This window comes from Myodes glareolus, chromosome 14 (assembly GCF_982192425.1).
Source record: "Myodes glareolus chromosome 14, mMyoGla1.1, whole genome shotgun sequence".
Lineage (NCBI taxonomy): Eukaryota > Metazoa > Chordata > Mammalia > Rodentia > Cricetidae > Myodes > Myodes glareolus.
The window spans coordinates 7,422,789-7,441,106 of record NC_142039.1 but is presented as its reverse complement, the minus strand read 5'-3'; the positions used below and the strand labels follow the sequence as shown (position 1 = coordinate 7,441,106).

At 40.3% G+C, this 18,318-nt stretch overlaps 1 protein-coding gene and 1 pseudogene across 3 annotated transcripts in view; one reads left to right on the top strand and one right to left on the bottom strand.

Annotated features, from left to right (window-relative positions):
- The window catches only part of Kiaa1217 (KIAA1217 ortholog), a 789,856-nt gene that overhangs the window by 352,638 nt on the left and 418,900 nt on the right, over window positions 1–18,318 (top strand). The window lies entirely within an intron of this gene.
- LOC125417599 (large ribosomal subunit protein eL24 pseudogene) lies at window positions 13,782–14,256 on the bottom strand (annotated as a pseudogene).

The following is an 18,318-nucleotide window of genomic DNA, read 5'->3' as shown; positions in this document are numbered from 1 at the left end:
TCTGTAGACCAGACAGGCCTCGAACTTATAGAGACCCAGCTGCCTCTGCCTCCAGAGTGCTGGGGTTAAAGACTTGTGCTACTATCACTTTGCTCTTTCTTTGTTCTGTATATTTAGTGTTTTGGTTATTAAGTGGTAAGGAGTCTTTCTTCTCTGGCATAATGTATTTGATATTCTGCATGCTTCTTGTACTGTTTTAGGCATTTCTTTCTTTAGGTTAGAAAAATTTTCTTCTGTGATTTTGTTGAAGACTTTTTCTGGTTTTTTTTTCTCCTTCTTGTAAACCTATTATTCTTAGGTTTGGTCTTTTTATAATGTCCCAAGTTTCCTGGGTAATTTGTGTCAGAAGTTTTTTGGATTTAAACTTTTCTTTTACTAATGTATCCATTTCTTCTATCATATCTTCAATGCCTCAGATCTCTTATATTCTATTGGTGAAGCTTTCCTCTGTAGCCCCTCCCTATTCACATTCCTAATTTTTTTACTTCCAAAAATCCCTCAGTTTGTATTTTCTTTATTGATTCTAGTTCCATTATCAGGTCTTGAACAGTATTGTTTCCTTCCATTGTTTCTTTGTGATTTTTTGCATTTCTTTAAGAGATTTATTCATTTCCTCCAGTATTTTGCATGTTTTTTCCCTAGATTTCTTTAAAGAACTTTTTCATTTCCTTTTTAAGAACTTCTACCATATTTATTCAGTTAGGTTTAAGGTGTTTTTCTTGTGTTTCAGCTATTTTGTTATATTCAGGGCCTGCCATGGTATAGGATAGTTAGGCTCTAAAGAAAACATATGGCCCTGACTGTTTGGGTTTTTTTTTTCTTTGTTTGTTTGGTTTGAGTTTTTGTTTTTTTTTCAAGATAGGGTTTCTCTGTGTAACAGCCCTGGCTGTGCTGGAACTCACTCTGTAGACCAGGCTGACCTCGAACTCAAAGAGATCTATTTACTTCTGCTTCGCAAGTGCTGGGATTAAAGGCATGAGTTACCACCGCCCAGCCGCCCTGACTGTTATTGATAGTGTTTTTCCACTAACATCTAAGCATCAGGACTTGGTATGATTATATAGGTGCTGATTTCTAGATTTGTCCTTGCTGGATGGGTGTTTTGTTCCTTGGTTTCTATTTTCTCTCTGGATTTTTGGAGAGTGGAATGGTTGTGTGTTACCTGTTTCCCTGGCCTGCTCAGCTGGTCTGGTCACGGGAATGCCTGCCGGTGCTGGAAGCCGGGACACAGGATGAACTGGTGGAGATCTTTGTGACCCATACATGGGATCAGGGAAGGAGAGATCACCCCAGGTTTCCTGCTACAGAGCAGGAAGTAAGAGCACAGTTAGTGGGAGGGGATTGGGTCTTAGGCAGAAGGAGAGGTATGGGACTGCCTTCAGCCTGTTTGTTCACCTGAGAGGAACAGCCCTTGGGTCAGCAAGGGTGACTGTTGGAGTTGGGTTCTAGATAAAGGAAGGTTAGAATGGGAGGATCTGTGAGATCCACAGGAGCTAGGAGCAGGGGGCAGGAACGGCTGCCCCAGGTGCCGTGCTGCAGATTTGGGGGTGAGACTGGAGGAGTGGGTCTGGGGGGACAGAGAGAAAGAAGGTCTGTGGGCAACCTACCTGGTTTTCAAGCAGGCCTGGACTGGGGCTTAACAGGGTATGCCAGCTGGAGTTGGGGTGTGGGACAAAGCAACAAGAGGCAGGAGGGAGGTTAGGAGAGGGTGGTCTGTGGTGGTGGTTCCCAGCATGTGGGTCACGACGCCTTTGGGGGTCCCATATCAGATGTTTACATTATGATTCATAGCAGTTGCAAAAGTATTATGTAGTAGCAGCAAAGTAATTTTCTGGCTGAGAGTTATCACAACATGAGGAAATAAATGTTGAGGGTTACAGCATCGAGAAGGTTGAGAACCACTGGTTTGTGGAATTCACAAGTGAATAGGCAAAGGGGAAAGAAGGCTGTGTCTGTTGTTCTGTTAGAGCTTTAGGACAAGCATGAGGGTTTGGGTCTGGGAAACAGAGACAGGACGTCTTTGGGCAGCCTACCAGGCTTCCCGGCAGGTCTATAATTATTTATAGTAGTCTTTATCCTTCTGTTTCTCCCGTGACATCACTTATTTCTCCTCCTTTATTTTGTTTATTTTAAAATTAAAGTATAATTATATCATATCTCCCCTTCCCTTTCATCCCTCCAATTCCTTTCATGTTCCCCTCATTTTCTGACTTCTTCTTAGTCTAACTAACGGTTTGTCAGCTTCATTTTTTAAAACCAAAACAAAGTGTTTATGAAGATGAGAAAGGATTTGTCGGTGGGATGGGAGTGCGGAGGGGGAAGGAAGATTACAGAGGATAAGGGTTTCATACACGTATGACATTGCCAAAGGACAAATTCAGTAAAAGTTATTTAAAAATCAACTCTTTCACTGACTTTTTCAAGCAATTTGTTATTCTCTCTTTCATTTATCTCTGCTTTGATCTTTATTATTTCTTTTATGCTGCTATTTTTGGCCTCAGTTTCTAATTATTTCTATGTTCCTTGAAATACAAAATTAGAATATATTTGAGATCACGTTTTTTCGTTTAGAAACTTAATGCCATAAACGGCACTCTTAGTGTTTTCTGCCTGTCCTGTATTCCCAGTTTTGTTATAGTGCTCTATAGTGTTATAGTGGTCTATAGTGTTATAGTGGTCTATAGTGTTATAGTGGTCTATAGTGTTATAGTGCTCTATAGTGTTATAGTGGTCTATAGCGTTATAGTGATCGATAGTGTTATAGTGGTCTATAGTGTTATAGTGATCTATAGTGTTATAGTGGTCCTATAGTATTATAGTGATTGATAGTGTTATAGTGGTCCTATAGTGTTATAGTGGTCTATAGTGTTATAGTGGTCTATAGTGTTATAGTGGTCTATAGTGTTATAGTGCTCTATAGTGTTATAGTGGTCTATAGTGTTATAGTGCTCTATAGTGTTATAGTGGTCTATAGTGTTATAGTGCTCTATAGTGTTATAGTGGTCTATAGTGTTATAGTGCTCTATAGTGTTACAGTGGTCTCTCGCAGGGGTTGGGGAAGTGGTGCTCCTGGCAATATATGTTCTAATGCCCCTCTGACTTCTTCCTTTGTCCCTGGTTGTTCAAACATGTATAGTTTAGTTTCCATGTGTTTGTGACTTTTGTTGCTTTTCCTATGCTATTAACATCTATTTTTATTTCATTGTGTTTGATATTTGATGTGATTCGGTCATTTTGAATTTATGGAGAAGGATCTGTGTCTTTCGGCTTTGTTCTCTGTATGTGGTAGAGCCATTCGAGACCTGTAATGCCGTTCAATGCACTCTACCTGTTGATTTTCGGATGTTCTGTTCCACCCATTATTGAACATGAGTGGTCCCTTCCTTCAGGTTTGTCACTGCTCTCAAAAATCGAGATAACAATCTTAAAATTGCCACATTGTCTTGGGGAATTACCTCTTTCATGATTATATAATGTTTCCCTTTGTCTTGAGTGAGGTGTGTTTGTTTGATGTTTTTATATTTTATTTACTAGGGGCACGTATGCCATGATGTACGTGTGGAGATCAGAGGACAGAACGTGGGAGTCACTTTTCTCTTTGCACTCAGTGGGTTCTGGGAATCAAACTCAATCAAGCTGGCCAGCAAGCTCTATTTCCTGCTGAGTCATTTCCTGGACCCTCAAATGATGTTCTTTTATTGAGCATTTGTCTCTCTGAGCATTTTCATCATCTTTGGCTACTGCTGTCTGCATGAACCCTCTTTGTACTTTTGCTTTCGGAGTTCTAGAATCTTGTTAATCACAGCCGATTCTTTCGTTCTAACTGAACACACCCTGCAGATTCAAAGACCTAGTAGAATCTTTAAACTTCCCTCAGGAACGTCACAATCCAGGCCTCCATCGTCTGCAGTGCTCTCAAAATTCTTATTTTCCAAGCTCCCACACAACAAATCAATGAATTCTCAACACTTGATGGCTTTTCCAGTCCCAAATTCCAAAGTTTTTCCACAATCCTCCCCAAAATAACATGGTTAGGTATATCACAACAAATCCCACTTCTGGTACCAAGTTGTCTTAATTAAGGTTACTATTGCTGTGATAAAAAGAACATGGCCAGAAACAACTTGAGAAGAAAGGTATTTATTACACTCACAGTATGTAACAGTTTATTATCAAAAGCAGTGAGGACAGGAACTCAAACAGGGCAAAACCTGGAGGCAGGAGTTGATTCAGAGTTCATAGAGGAATGCTGCTTACTGGCTTGCTTCCCGTGACTTTCTAAGACAACTTCCTTATAGAACCTTGAACCACCAGCCCAAGGATAGAACCAGCCACCATAGCCTGGGCCCTCTACTCAATCACTAAAAAAATGCCTTATACCTGGGTCTCATAGAGGCATTTTCTCCAGTGTGGCTTCCTCCTTTCAGATAGCTCCAGCCTGTTACAAGCTGGCATAAAACTAGTCAGCATACAAGTGATTTAGCCACTAAGGTTACAGCAATATAGCTATTCCTCTGTATGTATAAAATATCAGTTCCAATGTTTCCTTGAGGACACCAAAATCTATATTCTCTTCTTTTATGTAAAATAGCATAGCCTCTATAGGTAAAAGCTAAACTTTCTACAGTTTACCTATAAGGCCTAATGCAATGTGAATGCTGTTTAAACAGTAGTTATACTGCATTGTTTAGGGAATAATAAAAAACTTATGCATGATCAAAGCAGGTATATTAAAAATATTTTGAAGCCAGGCATGGTGGCTCATACCTTTAATCCCAGCACTTGGGAAGCAGAGGCAGGCAGATATCTATGAATTTAATGTGTATATTAGGGAATTATGAAAATGTATGTATGATCAGTATCTTAAATATTAAATCAGCAGGTTTCTGTTTTGTTTTGTTTTGTTTTAAATCCGTGGGTCATTGAGAACCCATGATATGAACGGCACATGATATGGCGGACAGTTGTAATGTGCTGTGCCTACAAATGAGTCCCCTTTCTTGTAGCAATGTTGCTGTTTAGTGTCCTTTCATTGCAAGTTGAAGACCTCCCTTTGGTATTTCTCTTCATACAAATCTAGAACTGAATTCTCTGGGCTCTTGAGTGTCCTGCAAAGTCTTCTCCTCTCCCAGGTTTTTGAGGAACATTTTTTTAATTAGGAACAATAACTTTGATTAGTCATTTTTCTCTGTAATTCTTTCAATATATAATGCCAATCCTCTAACAAGCTTGTGATTTTTCTATTAAAACTCCACTGATAATCTTATGAAAGTTGTTATGTATATGAAAAGCTATTTTCCTATCTTGGTTTCAAAATTCTTTTTCCTTTGACTTTGGGTCATTTGACTATACTGTGTCCTGTATCTACTAGTTTAGGCTCATATTACTTTAAGTCTTTGAATTTTCTGGATCCAGATATGATTTACTTTCCCAGATTTAAGCATCTTGACATTGGTTCTTTGAATCAGCTTTCTTATACGTTTTCTTCTCTGTATGGCAACATTCCCATAACGTCTGTTATGACTGTCTTGACTAGAATATTTCAAATTTTTCACTAGAGCCCCTGGCTCTCTTTTGCTTGCTCTCATCTGCTGTTGGCAGCTCTTTTAAATATTTCAGCTCCATCATTACGTCACTTAGTTCTAAAATTTGTTTTTGATTCTGTCTTAAATGTCCAACGTCTTTGTTGAAATTCTCACTATGTGGACTGTTCTCTTGAGGTCTGTTTAGTTACTTTTCTATTGCTTTGAAGAGATACCACGACCATGGCAATTTATAGAAAAAAGCATTTGATTGGGGCTTATGTACATTTTCAGGTGGTGAGTCCAAGACCTCATGACAGGGAACATGCAAATAAGCAAATAAGCAAGCATGGTGCTGGAGTCGCAGCTGAGAGCTACATGTTGAGAAAACAGCCATGAGGCAGAGAGAGAAAAAGAGAGAGCGCTAATTGACAATAGGTATCATAGGCTTTTAAAACCCCAAAACCTACACTCAGTGGCACACCTCTTCCAGCAAAGCCATACCTCATAATCCTTCCCAAACAACTTCACCAACCTGAAATCAAACATCAAATATTTTAGTCTATAAAGGCCATTCTCATTCAAACTATCACATTTAGTCATTGACCATTTGATGACTACTTTGAATTCTATATCAGACAATATATACAGCCCCATTTTATTGGGATTGATATTGGAGTTTTATATTGCTCATTTGTTTGGATCATGACTCCTTTTTTCTTGACTCCAGAGTGTATGCATGTTCATAAAATCTACCACTTCTCTGAGTCTTCATAAATAAGGTATTCTACATAGTAGAAGACCAAGGGAAAAAGCTGTGGCAGTTAAGTTACTTCAGACAACTGTCTTTGTTCTCACAAGTCATCAGCACTACAGGGGGTGGGGTAAAAAACCACAATCTTAAGTAGCACCATAGCCTTTCTCTGTCCAATTCTTTTCTCCACAAGAAGAAGCTAAGAACTGATTTTTACTTTGAATGTCTATGTTTCATCCATGGAGAAGAATTGTGATGGTACCTATGCAATAGCTCAATTGCCACATTTCTCTCCTGGAGCCCATGGAGGGCTAACACATTATGATTCTCATCAGTACTCAGAGGCAGGTGAGACAGAGAACAGCTTCATAGCAAATGGAATAGTTGGATCCTGAGTGTGGAAAGCAATATCTCCTTAGAGAACAGCATGAACTGGAACCTTCTCTCAGTTGTCTGGCATTGTCCTGGAGATAAAGGTCTAGACACAGCATTCCTAATTTCACTACCAACTTCAGTTTGGTTGCCTTTATGTTTATTCAGTGTAAAGAGGCCTTTAAGTTACTTTCTACACACGTGGCAAGCAGAATTCATCTGCTTATTGTTATTGACTCATTGTGTCTATGAGAGTTGTTCAGAGATTCTTACTCTACCACGTTGCTGAAGTCAATCCAGGACAGGCTTTTAAAATGCCTGGGAATATAAAACTAAAAGAAAAGTGTTAGGAAATAGGAAGGCATTTGGAGACACACAGAGTACAGGGGGAAGGCCCAATACATGTCTAATTGGATGTCAGGAAGGAGACAATGCAGAAACTATGAAAGATAATTTGAAAGATAAAAATGTGATTACAGAATTGATTTTAAAAGGTATTAAAATCCTATAGGTAGCAGAAAACTCAACAGTTTCTAAGAAAGATACACTAAAAAACCATGAATAAAACAAAAAATCCATATTTCAATATATAATGATAATATATATGATTAATTTTTATGTCAATTTGGAGAGTTATCAAACAATAGTTAATAGCTTTTTAACTATTAGTTATTTCTAATAAATTGTTTTGCCTTTGGACATTCCTATGTATAATCCATTAATATTTAAGTTAGTTATTGATTCTGTGATAATTGAACCAAATATATCTGAGAAGAGTTTAGTTTTCTTGCTTTGCTTTCTAACATGAAATCAAAGCTCACAGCCAGACATAGTGATTCAGTCTGTAATCCCAGCTCTCAGAAGGATAAGACAGAAGAGCTGTGTGTGTAGCATGAACTACAGTATGTTACACTTTCTCAAAGAGAGAAAGAAAAAAATGCTCAAAGCCAGGTTAAATAGCTATAATTGATTTTATATTGTGGGTCCAGGGAAGGAATATTTTTGCTAATTTAATCAGTTGTGCAAAAGTGTCTTTAAATCACTTCATTTGCCTATTGTCAGTTCAAAGAAATGTCGAAAAGAGGTAAAACCACTCAGAACAATATGTAAATGGACGAAAGAAAAATGAGTTCTGATGAAAGACGAAATCAGTACTGCGAGGGATGCTATCACCCACTGATACAAGGGAACGGATCTGATGAGAATTTACCAGGGCCAGTCGGACTGGGACTGAATGAGGACGTGATCTAGCCAGATTCTCGGAATTTGGCCGGATTCTCTGACTGTGGCTGGCCCGGGGTCTTTCTGAAAAGCCATTGGCTATGACACTGGGACCTGTTTCCTCTGCATATGCTGGATTTTGGGGATCCAGTCTGTTTGGACGCTCGCCTTCCTGGACCTGGAGGGAGGGGGAGGGAGCTGGAGCTATAATTTATATATAAGAAAAATAAAAAAAAAAAAAAGAAAAATGAGTTCTGGACACCCATTGTATCATATTTAGAGTGTATCGCTGAGAGTGTTTGACTGGGATTCTGAGTGTTCAGGTTTCTTAGATTATAACATAGTTGTGTTTAAGGGTGTTTATATATTCATTATTTTTTAATATTCATGAAAGCATATATACTGAATATATCACCATATCTGTTAGCATTCTTAATGATACCAATTAAAGGAAACACTTCAGTTTCATTATTCATTATTAAATAATTAAAGGGAATTAAATCCTCCCATATAGATAATTCCCAACTACTGGAAGAAAGTAAAGCCTGCTTATTTTTACCTGTCCACTTAAGTAGCTAAAACCCTAAAACTGTACAGATGTTTAGGTGAGCCCCTCCTCTGTGAGCACGGCCAGAAACGGAGAAAGCACGGCACCAGCCAGCCTTCTTTGGACGGTTGGTTCTGTTTTCTTTTGCCGTTCACTAGGAAGACTCTGTGCAGTCAATGCATGTGACACTGGCTTTTTCTTGACCTTGGTTCTCAGCTGTTCTACCTCCAATCAGGAAAGAAAGGTATTTAGCTCGTTCTTTTCAACTGAATATTTGTTAATCATCACCGTGCTGGTTCTGAAACACATTGTGGGAAAGCCTCATCCTTTCTCCTGCAGTCTCGTAAGTCAGACAATGAGTTGGCAAGTCAAAGAGGAAACCTAAGCTAACGTGGACTTACATGGTACAAAGAGAGTTCTACACACCAGGCTGACCAGATGACAGTAACCCAAGCTGTGACTCAGCAGTGACCCTAAAGAACACCATTGCCTACATTGTCAGCTACAAGAAGAAAGGCAGTGTTGCAGGTGGACTGAGGAAGTATAGCACTGAGGGAAAGAGAGGGAACACTTTTAAAATGTATTTGGAAAATAACAAGAAAAGTAGAATACTGGTTTTTTTTTATCTTACTGTAATCTTAGAATTTAAAATACATAATTGTTCAATAAGAAATAATCTATCAAAATTATTTTATGACTCTTACTGAAAACAAAAAAGAAAGATGTATATCCTATTTTAAAAATGAAAATTCCATTCAGGGGACAAGAATGTCTTGATGAGCCCCAATTTAGTACAGATGCCTGACTTGTAAGATTGGCCAGTTCATCAAAGAAGAAGAAATAAACACAGTATTATTGCTTTCTAGTGAGTAACTGGAAGCCATAGCTGCCTTAGGAATCATCAAGGTTTCTACCCTGAGGTAAGCGAGGGGCCTGCTCTAGGTAGGAGCCGACTTCAGCGGATTCCACTGTTTGTTTTTGTTCTGAAGTTCAAGATGAAATGGGTACTATAGACAGCAGACAAAACCGCCAGCGCAGTGAAGGCGATGCACACTAGCGTCTCTCTCCAGCAGCAGTGAAGGCGATCCACACTAGCGTCTCTCTCCAGCAGGCTTTTCTGGCCATACAGTCTTTTGTTTTCTTTCTTTCCTTTCTTAGGTTTCTCCATAACAATCAATTGGTGAAAAGTCTTTTTTTTTTTTGGCATAAAAATGCCAAAAAAAAAAATCAAACAGAAAAAGAAAGGCCAGGGGACGGCACATGACATTTCTCTGAGAGTCGATGGCCTCCTTTTCTTTTCCTTCTACTTTCTAGATTTTTGTCTCATTCCTCATCTGTCCCTACAGTGTCCTGAGCCTTCCTGTCTGCTTTTTCCTCACTCTCTGACTCTGGTGTGGGTTGAGGAAATTCACATTATCCTTCATCTTCTGCTCTTCCTCATCCCTCTGTCACACACACACACACACACACACACACACACACACACACACACAGTCTCACACTTACAGATATGCATGCAAGCATCTTCCTCGCATGTCCAGTGCAGTCCCAAATTCCAACACAGGCTCTTCATTCCCTGCATTATAGCAGACCTCCTTGTAAGAACAAACTCTCCTGGAAGACTCTATTCAGGATGCTTTCTAAACAGTGTGAATCAATTTTACAACTCCTTAAGAGGTATTTTGAGTGGGAGTTGATACTAAGATGTCACACTCTAGCTGAGGAAGGGTTGAATGCAAGAGTTATCAGGTGGTCTCTGTTTGAATTTGCTGTTCAAATGCAGTCATTGTCTTATAATATTTTCACATCTGGTAAAAAGACACATTACCAATATTTCTAGCGTATATTTTGAGTTTATGTTCCCAGTGCTTTCTTCCTCTCCATTTCACTCAGTGGGACATTGAGGACTGATTGATTACTTGGTGTTTATGATAGCCTCCCTCTATGGTTTTCCTAAAGTCTAAAAGCTGTTGATTCTTAAACTTAAAATCACTTCTTTCATTCTTATTATGATGTTTATTAACTAACCCTAGTTTGTTTGTTTTAATTCTGAGAGATCATTACTAAAGATAGTCTAACCTTTAAAAGAAGCCTTAATTTTTTTCCTGCTATTTAAAGCAGATAAAGTTGTCCAGGAGGAATCATTTGGGAGATGGGGGGCCCCCAGAAGGTGTGACCTACAATATGATACAACTAGTATTTTCTCATTAAGACTTGGGGTGGGTTGGTGGGCAGCTTGTGCTGTTTGGGGTACTCTCAGACTAACCTGGTCAGCCCATGATCTCCATAGGCTTTCTTTCCTGTTGACTAAATCTCAGTAGTGAGTGGCTGTGCTGTGTTTGCTGCTGAGCACCAGCTCTGCTGCTCTGAGAACAGACTACATTTTCAAGGAGTGGAGAGAGATGTGAGAGCCACCACGGATCCCGAGGGTGTAGCTTGCATTCTGTGTGGGTAGCTATGAAGAAAAGTTACTCCCTCTTGGGTTTGTTCCTGCAGTCACTCCTGGAAGCCCAGCTAAATCTTATCCGTCTCTCTAGCACTTGGAATTCAAGATCTCAGGGTGATGGTAGGTGGCTCTGTATTTCCTGAGACTCCCTGAGCCTGTCCCATGGACATCCCAGGAAGCACATTCATTTCCATGTGCACAGATTTCTTTCTTTCAAATGATCCAACAAGTGGTTTAACACAAGGAAATTGTTATGCAGGAAAGCCAAGGCCTTATCCAATTCTGTCCATTCCACAAACCTCCCATAATGCACTGCTTATTCAACAGAGACTTCTTGTCATTCTCTCTCTCTCTCTCTCTCTCTCTCTCTCTCTCTCTCTCTCTCTCTTTTCTCTCTGCAGAATAATAATCTCTACTTACTGTAGGAAATAAGTGGTGTGATGCTATAGATCCCTTAATGGTATTATAGTGTCAGGAAAAGGCACTAAAATAAGCCAATTTAAATATAAATAAGGTCTGATTATTCTCATTCCTTTGAAATATTGAAGCATGTGGCCCGTAAAAGCTCTTTGGTCAATCCTGACTGAGAAATTACCCATTTCATGAAACAACGTTTTTATGTATCTAGAAAATTGGCCATTGCAAATAGAGAGGGACAGCCCTCATGAGAGTTACAGATAGCGTTTGGCATCAGGGTACAGACTTAGTCTGAATCTCTGTGACTTGCAACCATTGCTCCTATAGAAATATTTGTATTCCTAATGCCAAGGCCCAAGTAAGCTGCAATAGTATAACAGCAGAAGTCGCTCTGAAAATTGGGACTTGGAGCTGAGTTCATATGGCTTTCAGCCAGAATGTTCTGTGTATCCAGGTTTATCGAAGCACATGATTGATCATATCCGAGCTACTTCAGATGAGCTCCTATTGCTACCAAAATACTCCTAATCAAAATGTCCTGATTTCCAAGCCTTCATTTTCCCTCTGCCATTTTTCAACATTTACTTATTTAGCTATGTAATGCATTTATGTGTGTGCTTGCCCACACATGCTCAGGTGTGCCTGTAGAAGTCAGAGGCCCACTCCTGGGTTTTCTCCTTTAGTCTTGCTGAGATAGGGTAGGGTCTCTCATTTCTGCTGCTGTACTGCATAGTCTGGCCTAGCTAGCCTGAAGGCTTCCAGACAGTTCTCCAGTGTCTGACTCCCTCATCACTAAGGAGTCATCATCTAAGAATGATGAGTTCACAGGTGCTTGCTACTGCATCTGACTTTCAAGTGTGGGTTCTGGGACTCATCCTCTGGCCATCAGTGCTGAGCCATCTTGCTGGCCTCCCTTCTCATTTTTTTTTGGGGGGGGATGGTGTCTAATAGGTGTGTCTGGTCTAGAGAAATCTCAGTAAAATGAGGGAGAAGAGCAGGTCATCACAGAGCCCGGTGATGCCAAAAAGCACTTTGCTTTGTCTATTTATGCAAAACTAAGCCAATGTCTGTCTTTGGTTTATTTGAGGGATGGAAGGAAAAGAAGGGACATAGTGTCCTTGGCATGACTAGTATTGTTTAGAGGTACATCTCTTTTCACAAGTCATTAATGGATTCTCCCGGAAATAGTCAGTCCTTTCTCAAACATTAGGTCAGCAGTCCTGATTAGAATCTGCCTCAATCATCCATGAAACTAGATACATCCCGTGTGATTTATTATTTCTATGAAACATCGCTAATTACCATTAAGAAGAAAGGCTCATCTCAAGTTTAAGATTCTCAAAGAAAGAACAATTGAACTTCTTTCAGCTTTGCACAGTGATTTCCACAAGACTGAGGATATTTGACTTAATGTGAAAATAAAAATTATTTCTAAGCAGCACATTAGCCTGGTTTGTATATTTGGAGGATGGACATGGTCTTCAAGGAGCAGCTTGTTCTTTGAGGCAAGCAAATTAAACATTCCTACATCTTACGGCACTAATGGCTTAGCAAGTTCGTTCCTCTTGTAGAAAACACAATGGTTGCCTTTATCTTAAGGTCTGTCCATTGTTCTTTAGCAAGTGGAGCCTGAATTACAGATATTATAGTATCGGGAATCAATATGACAGTGATTAGGGAGAAAATTCTTTCCTAAAGTTTTCTACATATTTCTTGGGGTTTTATTTTTCAGCTGAATATGAAGCTATTTTTTTAAGTGACTGGGGGAAATAACTGTGTTGTGAATGAGCTGACATTTTTCCTGAATGTTTGATAATACTATGAAATGTATTCCATGCTTTTAATTCAAAAACAGACAACAGTTAAAACAAATACATTATGACAGGATGTTCAGTGCCCAGATATTTCCTCCCAATTATTTATTTGCTGTTCATAAAGGCTAAAGTCAAGCATGGAGAGCCTAGGCTAATATTTTAAATAGAGATCTTAGATAGCTACTGTAATGTCAAGTTTGCAAGAATGTCTAATGAGGACCTGACATGTAAGTGTCAGTAAACAACCAAGGAAGAAATTTTCTTCATGTTCTGTACAAAACAGACATAAAAATTGGGATGAGAGGCTAAGAGCAACACTGGGGCTAGCTCCTGCTGAGAACCCTGAGACAGCCTGACTCAGATAGACATGCGCATTCTAAAGGAACTTCTTCCTGGTGTTTTCCCGTGCTTCTGTAGACCAGTGCTTCCACTTCCCATGCTTCCTGTAGACTAGTGCTTTCACTTCCCATGCTTCCTGTAGACTAGTGCTTTCACTTCCTGTGCTTCCTGTAGACTAGTGCTTTCACTTCCTGTAGACTAGTGCTTTCACTTCCTGTAGACTAGTGCTTTCACTTCCTGTAGACTAGTGCTTTCACTTCCTTTGCTTCCTGAAGTCTAATGCTTTCACTTCCTGCCCTTTTTTTGAGAGTTAGAAATAAGTCTTTATTCAAAACTCTGATCTACCAAGTTAGTGTTTTCCACCAACTTGGGGAGCAGAGACCTTCTCAGGCTTCACAACCATTTGCTTAGGTGCTGCTTCTGTAGGGACCTTGGCAGCAGCCATTGCTGTCTTCTTGGATGCCTGCTTAGCCTTTTGCTTCCTTGGGGGCTCTGATGGTCTGGTCTCACTGGGCTTTCCTAACTTCTGGTTTCTGATTCCTCTTGGCCATTATAGCATCAAGAGATGCACCAGTAATGACCGGCTGGAATCTGACAGGGTGGCAGGTTCTTTTCTTTTGAATTTCTTCTGACTGTCCTTTTTTGTGTTTTCTTCTGTAGAGGACAGTCCAGTTTATCTGCCGAGCATTCCTTTTGGAAAGGAATGCAAACATGCATTTTGCATTAAGAAACTGGAAAACCTTTCCGTTGGTCCTGGCACAGTGTGGCCTGTGTCTGGGGTAGACCTTATGCCCACTGAAACCGCACAGCTCATCTTTCATGGTGAGAGCAATAGCCCAACTGGAGGAAAGATGGCAAAGCCCCACCTTTTATTTCTATGTATTTATTTTGACAATGTCATGTAGCTCTGACTATGTAGACCAGGTTGCTCTCATACTCACAGAAATCTCTCTGCCTCTGCCTCCAAGCACTGGGATTACAGGCGTGCGCCACCACACCCAGCTCGTCCCTCATATTTAAGTTTAGCCTTTTGAATGTTCTTGTGCATTCAGTTACAATCATGAAAGTTTTTTGGAGTATGTGGGAAAGAGTTCACTTTCACTTGAGCTTTCTGTGAAAACCGAAATCTCAACCTGCTGGGTGCAAGGGACACTTTGACTTCACAAAGTCAAGTCTAAAGTAGAACTGGCTTTGGCAGACAGAAGACATACTAGCCAGTTAAATGGGACTCAGTGTGGCACAGGTGGCCAGAGTTCTCAAAGGAAGATGAAAAGAAGTTTTCTGTTGTCAAGGGCCGTGGGTCTTTAATCCACTTTCTCTCCCTACTCTGGTGCAGATGACTAATGGAACTGTGGGTAACTTCACTTCTAAGGAACTCAGAGTACTTGCTCCGGGCACCAGCTGGGCCTTTGCACTGATGCTCCTTGAACTGCAGCAACCTTTAGTGTCTGTTATTTGTTTGGCATCTTTGCTGCCTTTTTATAACTTTTCATCTTCCACAGAATTAAAAGATACATGAGAAGCCCAAGTTCTGTAGAAGAGAGGGGCAGTAGGACCAGAGAGCCTCCGCCTTCCTCTAACCGCTCTGATTACAATTCTAACTCTATAGATGTCCATAGTAAGCCTCACTCCAACCACAACCTCCTGTTAAGGACACGACACACCAAGGTGTGACTGAGTAGAGGGTTTTTATTGTAGCTGTGAGGGAGAGTACAGGCAGAGGATCTGGAAGAGTCCAGAGCAGGGAGAGAAAGTGGTGGGCTGCACTCAGCCAATAGATTTAACTGCGACCGAGAGAGAGGGGCTAGAGAGAGGAAGCCACGAGAGAAGAGAGCAAGAGAGTCACAAGAGAACGACTGAACAAAATGGCAGGGTTATACAGAAATGAGAAGTTGGGGGAAGGGAAGCCCACAAGCCGGAGAAGTTTAGAGTAGGGGTGGGATGGAAAGAGTTGAGGGGAGCCACAGGTACTGAGTGAGCCTGGAAGCCAGTGTGGGCTTGTCTGTTAGTAAGCAGCACAGCTAGCCATTTGTCCTGAGTTTCTCTTGGACCTGACGGTCACCTTGCCCCCAATTCAAATACAAGCCCTAAAATTTTTCTAACTTCTGGCTGTTTGCTTCTACTCTCTAGGCCCTGACTTTATGAAAAAAATACAATTAAATAAAACAAGAGAAAACACTTAATAATTTTTAGATCATGTCCTGACTTAAGCTTTTGAATGATGCTAACGTTTGTAGACCCTGGGAAAGTGTGTTATTTTCTCCCTGCCGTGATGAAATTCCTGCAGAACAGCTTAAGGAAAGGGGGCTTATTCTGGCTCACAGTTTCAGAGTCCTCAGCCCATGGATGTTTGTCCCATACACTTAGGAAGAGCATCCCGGCGGTGAGGACAGGTGTCAGATGGAGAAGCAGAGAGAACCTAATGCCCTTGCCATGTTTTCTCTTTTCCCCCTTTTACTCTAAGGCCCCTGCCTAGGAGTGCCACACACACTCAGGGTGCGGTCCGCTTCCCCAGTTAATCCTCTCTAGAAATGCCCTTCTGGACATACCCAGACTGCTGGATCTTTGCCAGTCTCCTAGCTGATTCTAAAGCTAATAAGTTGGCAATGAGTATCAATCTCTATATCATAAAATTAATCTATTTTTATGTACAGACTGCTGTTTTGCAAAAGAAAATTGCCAAATTACATCTTGGGGATATGTGAACACATCTCTAACTATTTTTTCCATGTCTTTGGGGTCTTTGCCCAAGATGTCATCTTTGCAGCCAACCTTCCTTTGCCATCTGGTCTTAAATAGCAAATGTCTCTACGCACGCACTTCCTATCCATTTCCTCTGCATTGTGTTGTGTTCTTCTACAGTACACAGCATTATTTGACCTTAAGAGTGTTGTGTTTTTACTTTGGGCTTTTTGTTTGTTTGGTTGGTTTGTTTTGATTTGATTTGGTTTTGTTTGTTTGTTTGGGGGGGTTGTTTGTTTGTTTCATTATTATCTTTTTTGAGACAGTCTTTCTCCAGCCTTGGCTATCCTGGAACTCACTTTATATACTAGGTTGGCCTGAAACTCACAGAGATCCCCCTGCCTCTGCCTCCCAGAGGCATGCACCACCACTGCCTGACTTACTTTGGTAATAATACATTTTGTTATAATATACTTCTTACTCCAACATATATCCCACCATCCATGGATTTTGTTTGATTTTCTTTTCCTCTGTATCCCCAGCAACCAAAATGGTAATTGATAGCAGTAAGTACTTAATGCAAGTCACTAAAACCCAGTAGAGTGGCCCTGAAAGGAAACTCAGCAAAGGGGAGCTTTTACCAGGGTTGGCTCTGCCTTTGACACAGAACAAACTGAGCAATTCCTATTGCTTCTGACAGGGTTTCAACTTGGGAGCTTCCCCCCTGTTTTGAGAGTACAGACATGCATTCGTTATCAGGCTGATATTAGCCTGAATATTTTCATGTCAGCAAAGACATTTAAGTCACTGTTGGTCTAATTATTTCCTATATTCCTTTTGGAAAATTCCATGTGCAGCAGATTTTAACTAAGGAGGAATTCTAGATTGATTTCTGCTGTCATTCTTAGAAGAGTCCTGAATTTCATCAATGATGTAGACCAAGTAAACTTGGAACAAATCCTAAATTTCATATTTTCTGACTAATCTTTTGTGCATGTTATAATTGGCTTTTCTAGGGAGTGTATGTTTTTAAAATAGATATGCCAAATGTTAATGAAGGGAAGAAGAGAGAATTAGGAATGCCTTTGCAAGCTCAAATATACAAATTAGTCCTAAAAATAGAAGTTTTTATCAGCAGGACTGAAGGAAGACAGAAAGAGACATAAAAAAAAATGCAGTTTGGTCTTTGCTCCAAGTTTCCCAGGATGGATTTACAGGCCCAAGAGTTACAAGACCCAAGAGTCCTGACTCCTCAAGCCTGGGCTTCCTCCGTGGCTTCAACTGTGCTATCATTTGCTCAGGAAGCACTGAGGATTGACTTGGGATAGGATGGTGTAACAGCCCATTGCCTTATTCATCTTCATTCTCCTAATCGTCCAGTGAGACTGGGGGAAATACCTCCGTCCAGTTTGAAGACTTGTGTATGATATTTGTGTTTTACAAATTCAGCAAATCTATTCAAGCGGCACTTCCCCAACAGGCAAAGAAAGGTTTAATACCAACCAGGGTGGAGGGAAGAGTCTGAATGAGTTGGAAACCTTCAGTCAGTACAAGAGATGTAGTCTGGGGACTAGATAGATGGCTCAGTGACTAAGAGCATTTGCTGTTCTTATGGAGTACCCAGGTTTGGTTCTTACACTCACATGGTGGCTCACAACCATCTGTAACTCCAATTACTGGGGACCCAAAATCCTGTTTGGGCCTCATAAAGCACTGGGCATGGACATATGCATGCAGGCAAAACATATATATATATATATATATATATATATATATATATATATATATATATATATATATATATACATATATATATATAAAGTAAATAAGTCTAGATTTTTCAAAAAAATTAGAATTTCATGATGTTGAAAGCTTTTAGTATGAAGATCATATTAAATACTGGCCTGATGAGAGCTATTTCAGAACCTTTCTTGACACGTCAATGAGAATGATCTGTTTCTAGGGGACTGACTTGTGCTGCTTCTGTAGTGAGAGTTGGCCAAAGATACTTGGTAGAGTTTACTTCCGAAGTGTCCTCCCAAAGGTTGATGTGTTGAAAGTTTGTCCCCTGGTGCAGCAGACTACAGAGGTGGGGCTTGGGGGAGGTGATTGGAGTGTAAGAGTTCTGAGCCCATCCACGGATTTTTGCAGCCGTGGGTTCACTATTTGATGGTGGTGAAAACTTGGCAGGTGGAACCTCGTTG